Source organism: Lissotriton helveticus, chromosome 5_1, assembly GCF_964261635.1.
Source record: "Lissotriton helveticus chromosome 5_1, aLisHel1.1, whole genome shotgun sequence".
Taxonomy (NCBI): domain Eukaryota; kingdom Metazoa; phylum Chordata; class Amphibia; order Caudata; family Salamandridae; genus Lissotriton; species Lissotriton helveticus.
In genome coordinates, this window is record NC_136065.1 from 2,127,876,719 (window position 1) to 2,127,890,874 (window position 14,156).

At 46.0% G+C, this 14,156-nt stretch overlaps 1 protein-coding gene across 1 annotated transcript in view; it reads left to right on the forward strand.

Moving 5' to 3' along the window:
• Positions 1 to 14,156, forward strand: part of FIBCD1 (fibrinogen C domain containing 1) — a 979,992-nt gene that overhangs the window by 534,393 nt on the left and 431,443 nt on the right. The window lies entirely within an intron of this gene.

The window sequence follows — 14,156 nt, forward strand, 5'->3', positions numbered from 1 at the left end:
AACATCTTAAGATAAAGCCAGAGTGCAGCAATTGCCTCAAAAGTAAAGAAATAAAAAAAAAAGCTTTTAAAGTTCTTCACTTTTGAAGCAATCGAGGCACCGGCACTTTAGCTCAAGATGTTTAAAGCTATTGTGCGGGTGCCATTGTAAACAAAGACATAAACAGAAAAAAAGGCATGCAGCGTTCGGAACCGCAGATAATAAAATTAAAATGTGGCCGCCATTATTGATGCCGAGGCGTACAAGACTTGTTAAATTAAATTAAAAGGAAAAAAAACGCATTATAGCCTCGGGCACTATCTTCTTAAATGGTTTCCTCGAGCACTATTTTCTTAAATGGTTTCCTCTTGCCTGCTGTTGCAGACAGGAAAAAACAATTTAAGAAAATAGTGCTTGAGGCTGTAACTAAAACATACAGAGTCACAACACATTTAACAGGGGGTGTCCTGAAGGGAGGTTACAAGAAGAGAAAAGGCGGTACTGAAGAGGCACTACTAAGCCTATTGACCAATGAAAAGCCATCATTTACAAAGGACAGTGACAGGAGCCAATTAAAAAAAAGGGAGGGAAGTGGGAGGACCTTCATGCGCATATACTGTCTGGAAGAGACAGCACAAGCGCTGACTAAGTAAGACCTAAAGAGCCCTGGGTATGCTAATGAAGTGACTAACTTACTCTACCAGCACTTTAAGAGGGCCCAGCAAACCCTGGATACCTTCAGACTCCCTGCCCAGCCTAGTTTTCTATTTCTGGCCTCGGGCATCTGGATTGTGATTAAAATAAAACTGCACTACAAAGCATGACCAGAAATAGACAGGAGGAGGGGTGCAGAGGCAGAGATTGCTTCGGGGTATAGCTTTTTATTTTAGAGGGATCTTTTAAGCTCCTGCTTTTCTGTGCTGCTGTTCCATCAGTTACATTATGTGTTTGTGGGCACAGAAGGTCACAGTGGGGCTGGTCCTCTAAATGAATCTTTCTAATAGAACTTTTGCACAATTGCAGAAGGCCGTTGTTGCCCAGTGTTCCTCGTCCTACAATTTTATATTAAAAAGGCTTTAGAATTACCTTAAAATGTTTTAGGAAGGTTATTTTTGTATAATTTAAGAGTTTCTCTTTGGGTTGCTTTTTGGGCTGGTATTGGTCTGTGTTGGGCTGAATTTGGGCTTGTACTTGGAAAACCTTGGGCTTGGGATGGGTCTCAAAATCTGGCAACGCTGAATGCGCTTCAACCACTGGCTGGTACAGGTGATACCCCACCAGGTGCCCAGCTGCTCTTCTCCTTTTGCCCTTGGGGGGGTAAGAGTGCCTCGGACCCCTCAGAGATAGAGCCCTGGTCCACAGTCGGACGTGCTCTGATTCATGTCACCTCTCATTCCACCGGCACCCAGGGATGTCACCACAGCGATGCAGCGTGCTTTAGAAATGTGAGAATTGAGCACATGTGTGCCATCCTGCACCTGAAGCAATGAACCTGGGCACCCTGCATGACCAGGGATGCAGAAGGGAGCTGGGCCTGCAGACATGGCACATTAACTTGCAAAGGAAGGTCCTGAGAGAGAACTGCTCATTGCAGACACATGCTGTTGCATCTTCCAGGTCAAGAGATGGGATCCTGACAAAGCCAACTCAAGTTTCATCAATGCATCATTGTACTGTATTGTGCTTTAACCCGCTGGCCGCGATTTCGCGGCAATGCGGCACTTCCTCAAGAACGGGCGGGGCCTCGTTGGCCGTTGGACGTGCGCAGCACTACGAAGGTAGTGCTCGCGACGTCCAACGGCCAACAGCAGCACTTAAGGGGTTAATATTTGGTTAGCACTTGCTACCTTTACGCGGGGGGCTCAATCGCATACCAGCGGGTGCATCACGCTACATCGTGAGGATATGTGGTTGGGCGTGTGCTGCCTTTGCTCTGAGTCTATGTGGTAAGGGTTTCCATGTTGTGTGTTAATGTTAATGTTAACAGGATTTATAAAAGCGCACGAATACCCGGAGGTGTCTTGGCGCTCGGGACACAGTAAGCCTACGCGGCGTCTAGTCCTGAAACCGCCAGGTCTTTAACCTTCTCCTGAAGCTGGATAGGGAGCTTGCACTTCTGAGTTCCATTGGAAGAGTAATCCAAAGCTTGGAGGTGCCATAATGGAAACTGCGGCCACCCCAGTGCGAGGTACGAATTCAAGGAACTGTTAAGAGTCTGGCCCCTGCAGACCGGAGGTGTCTTGTAGGTTTATACCATACAAAAAGGTTCTGGAGAAAAGAGGGGCCTGTGTGATTCAATGCCTTGTAGGCCAGACATAAGCCTTGTATTTAATACGCCGAGGTACAGGGAGCCAGTGTGATGGGTATACAGCCTTTACAACGAAACTTTTACAACGAACTACAATTACAACGCAACTTTTACAACGCAAACCATTACAACGCATAGCGCTGGGGGCGCTCTAGGATAGGGAATAGGTTTAATGTTCTATCCAACACCTTCCCTATTATCCACGGGGACTGGAGTTGGAATAATAAATTAAATTATTCACTATCCAGCGCCCAAAAGCATTATGCGTTGTAATGGTATGCGTTGTAAAACTTGTAAAGGTAGGCGTTGTAAAAGTATGCGTTGTAACGTCATACATCCAGTGTGATGCCCACTGAGCTTCAATACTCGTGTTATGGGACGCGGAACTTAGCGGTGTGATGAATGAGGAACAGTGAGATATAGGCACACATTTTAATAGTTTGTGTTATGTTGGGAGCACTATACCGTTGAAGTGGTGATAGTAACACCTGTTGCCTACAGTGCTTAGATTCAGCAGCATTGCAATATTAGCCCTAGCCAGTTATCTTGACACAATGAACCTGTGTGCCCATTCTGGGGAGCCAGAAGGGTCATGCCAGTGAACTGAGATCAAGACACTGCGTAAACAAGAATCATGCCGCGGCATCATATATAAACGAATGAACCAATGGGCTCGCTCGTAGGAAGACGGCTCGGCTGATGGACACAGACGTTCAACCAACACAGCCCGCGACATGGCATTATGCGCATCCAAAAGAAAGAACTTATGCACCATATCCAGAGCCGGAGAGCAGGTAGGCCGCCGGAAGCAAAAATGGATGCATCATCCTTCATTCCTAAAGTGAACATGTGGGTGCTATCGAAAGAGCTGGACACACACATGGACATGGGCAGTGGCGGCTGGTTGAGAACGGTGGCGGGGCGGGAGAGGGAAGGGGGTTTAGAAGAAAAAAATGTCCCTTATTGTCACTGATCACCAGCCGCCCCTCCCCTCCTCCGACGCAAGAACAGGAAGCACCCAGCCTCCCAGAATCCCCTGACTAATCACAGCTCTGCTAAGCAGCATTCTGATTGGTCTGAGTGGGGGAGGCTGGGCATGTTTTCCACCCAGTAGGGAGCTTTGGTGATCATGGTGTGTTGATGTCTTAAAGAACACTTACAAGTCTCTAACTTCATGACTTAGACGCACCATGACCACCAAACCTCCCTAAATTGTACTTTTCTGCTGCTTTCAACACTGTTAATCACTTCATCCTGTTGTATACCATTGGCACCCACTGGAGTGCTGATGTGGCCTACGAAAGGCTCCCACCTCATGGCCCTCACCCCCGTCCAGTGGTTTCTCCAGGATCCAATATTCCTCTCTCTGTGCTCTCTAGTGCTGCTACAGCCTCTTATTGTTTTTTTACCTCCTCTCTGTTGATGATGTCGCATCTCTTCCATACCTTGTCTATCCCCACACAGTCTCACTCTGATATCAAGTGGTCTCAACGCCATAAACTATCGGACAGCATTCCGGCCCCTAGGCACGACTCTCTAAAAACAGAAACATCTCTATTCCCACCTCCTCGGACACCTTCTTCGATCATGTTTTATAATCCATCTTCTTCCAACGCTCTCGCCCACCGCCCACCCACGCAAAGCGTAGACGTGTTGTATGACGCACGCATGCAACTAGAGTTTTTTATCACCATTATGGCCATGACTGACATTCCAGCATTTCAGTTTTTAAACATCAGACAGGTTTGCTCACTCCTTCCATCTCATATTGCCAAGCCATTTATTAACTAGGGTGAAGGCATTGTTTTCGATTCGCTGAGTCTATTTGGCATCAGTGTACAAGTGGCGGCGGAGAGTGGGCTTCCATCCAAATCCATGTTCAACCCTCCTGAAATCATGGGTAACAGCAACGATATAGTGTTTGATGTAGTAATAAGGGTTATTAAAAAAATGGAAACAAAAGATAAGTGCAAGAACACAAGAATTTGACAAAGACTGAATGAATAAAGGTAACAGAAATTAGAAATAATTACAGCGTCACTAGTCTTGAAGGTTACAATGGAGGGAACATGGTCATTATCAGGGCAACCAAGTACGACAATGAAATTGAGACGCAATGTATTGATACAGGTTGCTGTAGACGACTGCCCTATAATTATAAAGAAGACATTGCACACCAGCTATATACAAAATGTGAAAAATTACAGAATGTAGGCCCAATAACTGAAGGTGAAAACAGATACCTGCACAAGCCTAGACCCATATTCCCATATTCACAACCCTTGTGGGATATTTAATATGGTTGTATGCAGGCGCACACGTGGCAGAAAGAGACGCAAAGCATTGTTTTGATTTACTTACCTTTATAAAGGCCTGGGGGTGCAGAGCAAAATTGCACTGGGCACATGAGCACCACAGAACCTTAGTGTATTAACCAGTTGGTCTGTTTCCAACTGGTAGATCAATTGTGTTGGGCAATAAATCCTCAACAGAACGATTAGCACAATATGTAGATGTTTTAATAAAACTAATGCTTGCAAATACCCCTTCATATGTAAACATGAGTTATATTACAGTGGATAAGGCCATGGGATTTATAACATTATATCTTAATTTTGTTTACACATCTGTCCACATCAAAGAAAGATTATTGACACTACAACAGTGTTTAGTCCAACAATTAGCAAGCACCTATGAACATACCCTAATGACTATAAAGATGAAGTAACTAATTCTATAAACAATATGTTTCTACATAAGAAAATATTAAATAAACAATCAGAGAGAACAGAGATGGGGTCCAGATTTGCTACCTCTTATGCCAACCTTTTCATGAAGTGGTTTGAGTGTGAGTGCGTCTAGGATCCATCAGCCGGTAAAATTAATTCAAAGAGTTTCTATTATAGAAGAATATCTGACAACATATTGATGATCCGCATATGAAATGTTATAAGACTTGTTGAGATTTTTTTATACTTGAAATGTATCACGTTTAATATCAGATTCACCATGTAACACAACTGGTAGAGAGTAGTTTATTTGGATGTGGAAATATTTGTAGAGCGTGCAGGTGTGAGTAGCAGACTTTACGGAAAGGAGAGTGCACATTAAGCTATATTACATGCTGTCAGCTCTCACACCCTTCACTGTAATGAACAAGATGTAAAATAATTTTGAGTGACATGAAAATAGGATTTCATTCTATTGATATGGTTTAGAAAAATTTCCTTATGATTAACTCTTCTTAAAGAGAAACCATCTATGTTCCTGTCCCCACTACACCCTCTCTAAGAGTATCTAGACATGGGCAGTGAACTCTCCTCCTTCGCAGAGTTTTCTGCACTCCACACTCCACGGAGCTCGCAAAGTGCATAAAACTCCGCTCCGCATAGTGGAGCTGAGTTTTTTCCCCGCTCGCACTCACTAATGGTAAGTTGGCGAGCGCAAGCTGCCACTCGTTAGAATTTTCGCCTGAGGGGCCGGAAGATCAGCACAAATGGAAGTTCGCGCCACTCTCCGCTGCTTGCAGAACTCCGATGAGTTTTTTTTGTCACTACGCCCAGGCCTGATCGTATCATCTAAACCTGTTTTCCCTGATCAGTCTTGCTTGCTAGGGGCCCGATTCACAGAACTAAGTAAAGACAAAATCCTAAACTTACTACCATTTTGGTATTCACAGAAGGCACTTACTTATTGATGAGTAAGTGTCTTCTGTGAATACCAAAATGAGTAAATGATAGTAAGTTTACGTTTTTGTCTTAAGTTAGTTCTGGGAATCGGGCCCTGGGTACACATCTACTACTTCTTAAAGAATTGCTCACTTTTTTAATTTAATGCTGCCAACCCCTTTCTTAATATGTATGGACACATTTTTTATTCTGGCCATTCATTGTGAAAGGTCTGCATATTTTTTGCCTATAGGCAAACAATTTTGCAAATACTTTTTTGCATAAGCATTATTCTAGAGAACTCTTTTTCTGTTAAATAAATCACTCACTAAAAGTGGGTTCCAGCTCAGATTATTTTTTTGTTTTTGTTGCAAATCCTACCAGCTGGACTTCCATTTTTCTCTGTCTTGCTCTTAGGTAAAAGGATCTACTTCACTGTGACGGCATATCGAGGACAAAAACATCAACTTGCCCAAATATTATGCACAAAGTGTCACTAGCACGATATTGTGACGGTAGGTATATAGAGATAAATATAGATTAGCTATTCTTAACTGCACATATATGTATCTTGAAGCTACATATCGCCAAATACCTACATACAGCTACTAGTTGCCTTCGAAGAAAAACACGAGGACTCCAGAGATGACATAGTCAATGGCCTCTCGGAATAGCAACTTGGATGACGGAGCACTGTCTGAACCGGAATGCTGAGAAATACGAAATCCTACTCTTTGGAGGCACTCACTTACACTGGAATGACAACTGGTGGCCTCAGTCCCTAGGAGCTGCCCCGGAACCTAAACGTGTTGCAAAAATCCTGGGCATGCTGATCGACAAGGCCTTGACCATGCAAGACCAAGTGCGAGCACTATGCGGAAAAGGTTTAGCTATGCTGAAGCTATTCATGGATCCCTCTAACCTGCAGAAAGACTATCACTCAGGCATTACTCTCTAGTGAACTGGACTACGGGAATGCTCTTTATGTGGGCATGCCTGAGTATCTTTTCTCCCAACTTCAGGTGATCCAAAATGCCGCTGCCAAGCTGGTTTGTAACAAAAGCAAATACAGCTCAGCGTCAGAATGTCCGAAGGAGCTCCACTGGTTACCTGTGCCTCAAAGGGCCAAGTTTAACCCCTTGCATGCTGCCGCGATTCTGCGGCTGTGCGGCCCCATTCCGATCACGGGTGCGGTCATGACGGCCCCAGCCGTCATCAGCACACGAGCACTGTAGTGCATGACGGCTAGGGGCCGTCATCAGCATGCAAGGGGTTAAGCTACTGTGTTTTGCAGACAGAGTGCTACACGGATGCGGCCCCCGAATATTGCAGGAGAAAATCGAATTCTACATTCCCACATGAAAACTGAGCTCCTGCCACCATGCCCTGGTCAAAACCAAGCGTATTAAGAAAGCTAGGGCAGGGGGCCATTCCTTTTCCAATCTGACGGCTGTCTATTGGCATGAACTTCCCTTAGACCTTCGCCTAACGAACGAATACAGACCATTCGGGAAGAAGCTGAAAACATGGCTGCTTCCCAGAATATAGTTGCTGGCACCTGCAGCCCCTTAACCCCTCCCATGCTGATGACGAGCTCAGCTCGTCATCAGCCACGGTGCTCGTGTGCTGATGACGAGCTGAGCTCGTCATGGCCGTTAGAACGCTCACACGCGGGGATAATTCTCCTGCTGTGTTGAGCGTTCTAAGGAACGGGCGTGGCCGTGACGAGCTCAGCTCGTCATCCGCACACGAGCACCGTGGCTGATGACGAGCTGAGCTTGTCATCAGCACCGGGGCGCTGTGCGCGCCCCCCCCCTTCCAGCACAGCGGGGGAATTACCCCCGCAGAGAAGGGGTTAACAAAGCTCCCTCTGCTCCTAGATGATGAGTCCTCCATTAAGCTTTCTAGCGCTGTGATATCCCTCGGGATGAATGTTGTGCTTAATTAATATAAATACATCAATATCAATATAAATATCTCTCCGGGACACTCTTTGAAGTAGCCGAGCGCGTTACAAATGCATATAACAATAACAACAACAAATACAAATATAGGTGGAGCTAAGTATAGTGTATCTACACTCGCCTGTATATACTTACCTTCATGATATTCTAGTAGTCGTATTATGGCATGCCGGTGGTTAAACATCGATATTCTGGTCGCAATATTTTCACTAACTGACCTCTTCTCTTCCCATCTCTCACCCACATCGCTCCTCCCTTTCCCGTGCATAAGATGGCTGATGACTGCAAGCAGCAGGGCCCAGGATAAGCTTCTGTGCTGATCACGGCCATGATGGCTTACCCTCACCCATCTGAGACCCGCTCCTGATAAGCCTCTCTAATTCGCACCTGGACTCTGCCCACCAACTTCTGGTACCCACACGTCCTTGTGCTCAGACCCCCTTAAACCTCACCTCCCTGCATTGGTCTGTGCTCCTTTAGTTTCTCTGGGACATGTCCTCAGTGCATCCGAGAGCCACCGCCTGGAGCTGGGAGCCCTCACAGCAGGTCTGGGCTGCAGTTTGTCTCTCTTTCCTCCTCAACCTTCCCTGTACGTTCACTATTGTTGTCTTGTTTTATTTTCCTAGTTCACCACCCCATGGTGTTTTAATCTCACATAGGCATACACCCACCCAGCCCATTGTCTTGTTGCACCATTTGGTTTAAGTTAATACAACATTGTCTGTGGAAATGGTACTTGCTTCTTAGCACATAAAAATCAGACCCAGAAAAGTTGCTAAAACGCCTCAGGAATTGTGTGAAAAAGAGAGCTTTGCGATGTGTAAATTTGGAAACCTTAAAAGAAGCGCAGCAGCTTCAGCAGCCCCCTGGGGCGGCAGGGAACTGTTGCCCGACAGTGAGGGATGTGGCAGCGGTCCGCCCTGATGTTAAAATCACCAAAAGAAAAACATCTTATTGAAAACACAATGGTACCTTTGAGTAATCGGATACTCATTTTCAAATCATCCTAAAGTCATCAGGGGCAATATCATCTTGTAAAGTAATTGGGTACTCATTTTTAAGTCATCCTTAAATCATAAGGAATAATGACATCTTCTGAAGACATCAGATACTCATTTTCAAGTCATCCTTCAATCATCAGGAATAATGACACCTTCTGAAGTCAACAGATACTCATTTTCAAGTCATCCTTCAATCATCAGGAATAATGACACCTTCTGAAGTCAACAGATACTCATTTTCAAGTCATCCTTAAATCATCAGGAATAATGACAACTTCTTAAGTCATCAGATTCTCATTTTGAAGTCATCCTTAAATCATCATTAATAATGACACCTTCTGAAGTCATGGGATACTCATTTTCAAGTCATCCTTAAATCATAAGGAATAATGACATCTTCTGAAGACATCAGATACTTATTTTCAAGTCATCCTTCAATCATCAGGAATAATGACACCTTCTGAAGTCAACAGATACTCATTTTCAAGTCATCCTTCAATCATCAGGAATAATGACACCTTCTGAAGTCAACAGATACTCATTTTCAAGTCATCCTTAAATCATCAGGAATAATGACAACTTCTTAAGTCATCAGATTCTCATTTTGAAATCATCCTTAAATCATCATTAATAATGACACCTTCTGAAGTCATTGGATACTCATTTTCAAGTCATCCTTAAATCATAAGGAATAATGACATCTTCTGAAGACATCAGATACTCATTTTCAAGTCATCCTTCAATCATCAGGAATAATGACACCTTCTGCAGTCATCAGATACTCATTTTGAAGTTGTCCTTCAATCATCAGAATAATGACACCTTCTGAAGTCATCAGATACTCATTTTCAAGTCATCCTTCAATCATCAGGAATAATGACACCTTCTGAAGTCATCAGATACTCATTTTCAAGTCATTCTTAAATCATCATTAGAAATGACACCTTCTTAAGTCATCAGATACTCATTTTCAAGTCACCCTTCAATAATCAGGAATAATGACAACTTCTGAAGACATCAGATACTCATTTTCAAGTCATCCTTCAATAATCAGGAATAATGACAACTTCTGAAGACATCAGATACTCATTTTCAAGTCATCCTTAAATCATTAGGAATAATGACACCCTCTGAAGTCATCAGATACTCATTTTCAAGTCATCCACAAATCATCAGGCTGAGCTTTTAAGCTTTGCTTCTGACTTCTAGAGCTTGATGATGTCTGATGATGTAAAAATGATTTCGAATGTAGTTGGATGATCATCAGATGATTCCAGAATGGATTCTATTAATCCTGTTTGCCCTGCGGCTGGAAGCTCGCCTCAGCACAGCTCCTGTTATGCTGAAGTTCAGTGTATTCCAATGACATACACATTTCTGTGTGGAGTACTTACACTTCAGGTTACTGCTCAGCTCTCTAGCAGCCCCGCCAAAGGGACTCTCCCATAATGCACAGTGCGGGGCCTGCCAGGACGCCATCTTCCCCGAGTGGAACCTGTAGCAGCCTTCATGGTGCAGCCTATAGCAACGCTCTGGCTCCACAGTGTCACAATATGTAGATGCCAATGTCTCGGGCACCACAGTATTTACTCTCTTCTTATGTTGCACAGTTTGCATTGTGTGATGCATAGACCCACAGTTGCATACAATCCCAGTGGGCCTGTGTGTGTAGTATAGTGTATGCACCTGCCATGTCCCAGTTACGCGCATGCGTGCACACACGTGCACTTGGTTGCTCAAGACTGGATGAGGTGATGCGGGAGGCAACACAGGAGAGAGGCAGCAAGATAGAGGTGCGTAGAGCTCTTGCAAAGCCCTTGTATGTTTCTAATGTTGAGATGTGAGTGCTGTGCCGGGGTGACCTCAGAGTGCAGGCTGGACCTCACGGGTCACAAGAGGCCCTCCGGGGGCGTGGCCCAGCAGAGATCTCACCCGCAGGCAGGGTCGTGTTGGTAACGCGGGCACTCGGGCAATGCCCGAGGGGCCGGTGTCCAGTCCCAGCTGTGGGCTGCTTGAGCAGTCTAGGGGGCCAATTTGGGTGGTTTCTACATTGTTCGGATGCCGCCAGCTGACCCGTGGGGGTCTGAGTGGCCTTTCTGGAGGCAGATGGACTTCTGTTACCTCCCTTTTACCAACGGGCAGAGGTGTCACTCCTTTTCTCTCGCTGGGCCGGCCCATGAATATATGCATATTGAGCGGGGGCAGGGGGCCTGAGCAGAAGTGGTCTCACCTGTTTTCAGGTGAGTTTCACCAGTGTAAACTAATCCGTACATTCCCCCCCCCCTCCCCTTAAAAAAAAAATCGCCTAAACAGTGTCCTGCGGAAAGGCAATATGCAAATGTGGGGCACTTTGTTTCAGGGGAGGGCGGGCCATTAATGTTTCTTTCTGCCTGTGATCCCTCTGCCGGATAGATTGTTTCACTGCAGCTTGAGCTCCTGAGCATTGAACTGGGTGAGGCGCCGTGTTCACCTGTAAGGCGCCCGTGTTCACCTCTCAGGAGTGGGCGGTGCAGAGAGCTCACCCCGGCCAGCAGAGGGCGCCCTCCTTCACGACTGGTGACGTTAATGAGAGGGAGGCTTCGAAGGCAGCTCTGGGGGTGTGAAGTGAAGTGTGAAGAAGCAAAGGTTTTTCTCTCACCAGCTTTGCACCCTTTTCTCATAAACACAGAGAAATATGCAAAGGTTATGAAGGTGTTTCATGGGAAAAAAACCACAAAAAACCCAGCATTTTTCATTTTTCATCCATTTTGCCAACACGTGTAAATAGACGCAGCCGAGGCTCTGAGTCTTGAAGGGCAGCGAGGAACAGGACACAAGGTAAGCAGGTACGTACAAAATACTCGTAAAGTACGGGTGCAACGTCATGGCGTAGGAGAAAAGGTGTACAATGCGTACACGGATGAAAAATACTCATGCTTATGCATTGCTCACTGTTTTACACCAACAGAGCAAATAGTGGATCGTTTTTCAGCACCTGCTAACACTGGTGAGAGCAAAACTACGCTGTGACGTCAACGAAGGGCAACCGTGAAAACTGGTGAATTACACGAAGGCCAACAATCGAGAACTGCACAAAACTTTACTTCCGCCATAAAAACTTGGCACGGCCTTCGTGATATGTTGAACTCGTTTAGTCTATTAACAGCTAGATTCATGAAGCCAAATTGCGATCGCAATAGCTGCGAATTCGCAATTGCGATCGCAATTTGACGGAAAGGAATTTATGATACAGAAAAGTTCAAAAATGGGAAATCGCAAAATAAAAATTGCGACTTTGCAAATAAATTCGCAGAATCCTGGAGGATGGGCATTAGCGAATCTGAAATTGCGAGAAAGCATGGAATCTGCGAATTAAATTGCGAAGTCGCAAAACATTCGCAATCGACATTCATGAAAAATCGCTAAATGCGAAATAATACGCGCAAAATAAGAAGAACACAAATCAGGTGCTAACCAGTAAGGAAATTTTTTTCTTCTTCAAAAAACGGTTAACAAACTACCAACAGGTGCAGGGCTGACCAAACACATTTAAGGACATGCAGCTGGAGCCTGAGGATTCTCACAATGCCAGGACTCTACATGGTGGTGAGGCGGCGAAGGCTACAGCGAGCAGCACAGACAGACGGAGGATCCAGGAGCGGATATTCCGCCAGCGGGTCACCCTTCTGGGCCAAACCAGGGAGCAAATTTATGCAAATTACCGCCTGAGTGGGGCTATGATCATCAAGCTTATCCAGGACCTAGAGCCCCTGATGCAGCACCCAACTAGGAGGACCACTGCCCTGCCCACACATGTGCAGGTATTGTGCTGCCTGCACCTCCTGGCCTCCGGAAGCTTCCAGGGGATAGCCGCTGTTGCAGGGGGGATATCCCAGCCCATCATGTCCCGCTGCCTAAGGAGTTTCCTGGATGCAATGCTGACCCGGCTGCACCACTACATATCATTCCCCACCACCCAACAGGACTTGAATGACACCAAGCTGCAATTCTACAACATTGCACATTTGCCGCATGTAATTGGATGCATTGACTGTACCCACATCCACATCTGCCCACCAGCACAAACGGAATACATGTACCGCAACCCCAATTCCTACCACTCCCTCAATATCCAGATGGTGTGCAACGCCAAGAATTACATCACGGACATAGTGGCACAATATCGGGGCAGCACACATGACTCCTTCATATTCCGGCACAGCGGCATCCACACACGACTGGCCAGGGGAGACTTTGGGGAAGGACACCTTCTAGGTAAGTACACATGCCCCCAAATAGTACACTGTGATCATGTATCTGCGCAGAACAGGCACTCACCCTGTGCTTCTTACCCTCAGGTGACAGCGCCTACGGTCTCCGTGAGGACCTCCTCACTCCATACTTCAACCCTGCCACATCACAGCAACGGCGTTACAATGCAGCACACATAAGAACTAGAAATTGCATAGAGAGGACATTTGGGCTTTTGAAGAGTCGTTTCCGCATACTTCACAAGACTGGTGGGGCCATCAAATACACACCTGAGGTCTGCTGCCGCATCGTGGCCGTGTGAGCAATACTCCACAACATTGCTACCAAGCGCAGGATACCAGTGGAGATATCTGGCAGTGAGTCGGAAGGGGACAACCGCCCGCCACCACATGTGCGTCATGCACGCGGGGAAAATCCTGCTGAAGGACACAGGCGCCGCAACCACATCACCAATAACTGTTTCTAGTGCACCCATTCCCCTCACAAAACACTGCACTCATGCATGACTAATGTAATAATGACATGAGTATGAATCAAGTCAGACCATTAATCTTTATTGTTCATGCACAATAAATTGGCCTTTACTAATACTGGTGTCTTATGAAGAGAGTATTACTCCATACCTCCCCATGCTGGGGTAGCGGGCTTGCAGGTGTGTACTGCATGGCCTCCCTGAGAGAGTCTGAGTTTTCACTGTCGGTTACGACGAGACGCCCCAAGTCGTCTATCTGTGTCCTGAGGGACGGTGTTGGCCCTAGTTGGTGCTGTTGCCCTGCTGCTGCGGCGTCGTACAGGCATCGGTGGCAAGGATGCGCTGCTGTTAGTTGACGCTACCTCGCTCACGTCGTCAGGCCCCTCTGCTTCTCCATGGGCAGTGGACTGGCTGCCGAGCACTGCTGCTGTAAGCTGATCCAGTGACCTGGCCACATCCTGGCAACACTGCACCATCTGGCCCTGCATGGCAAGTGACCTGCGTGCCAGCTGT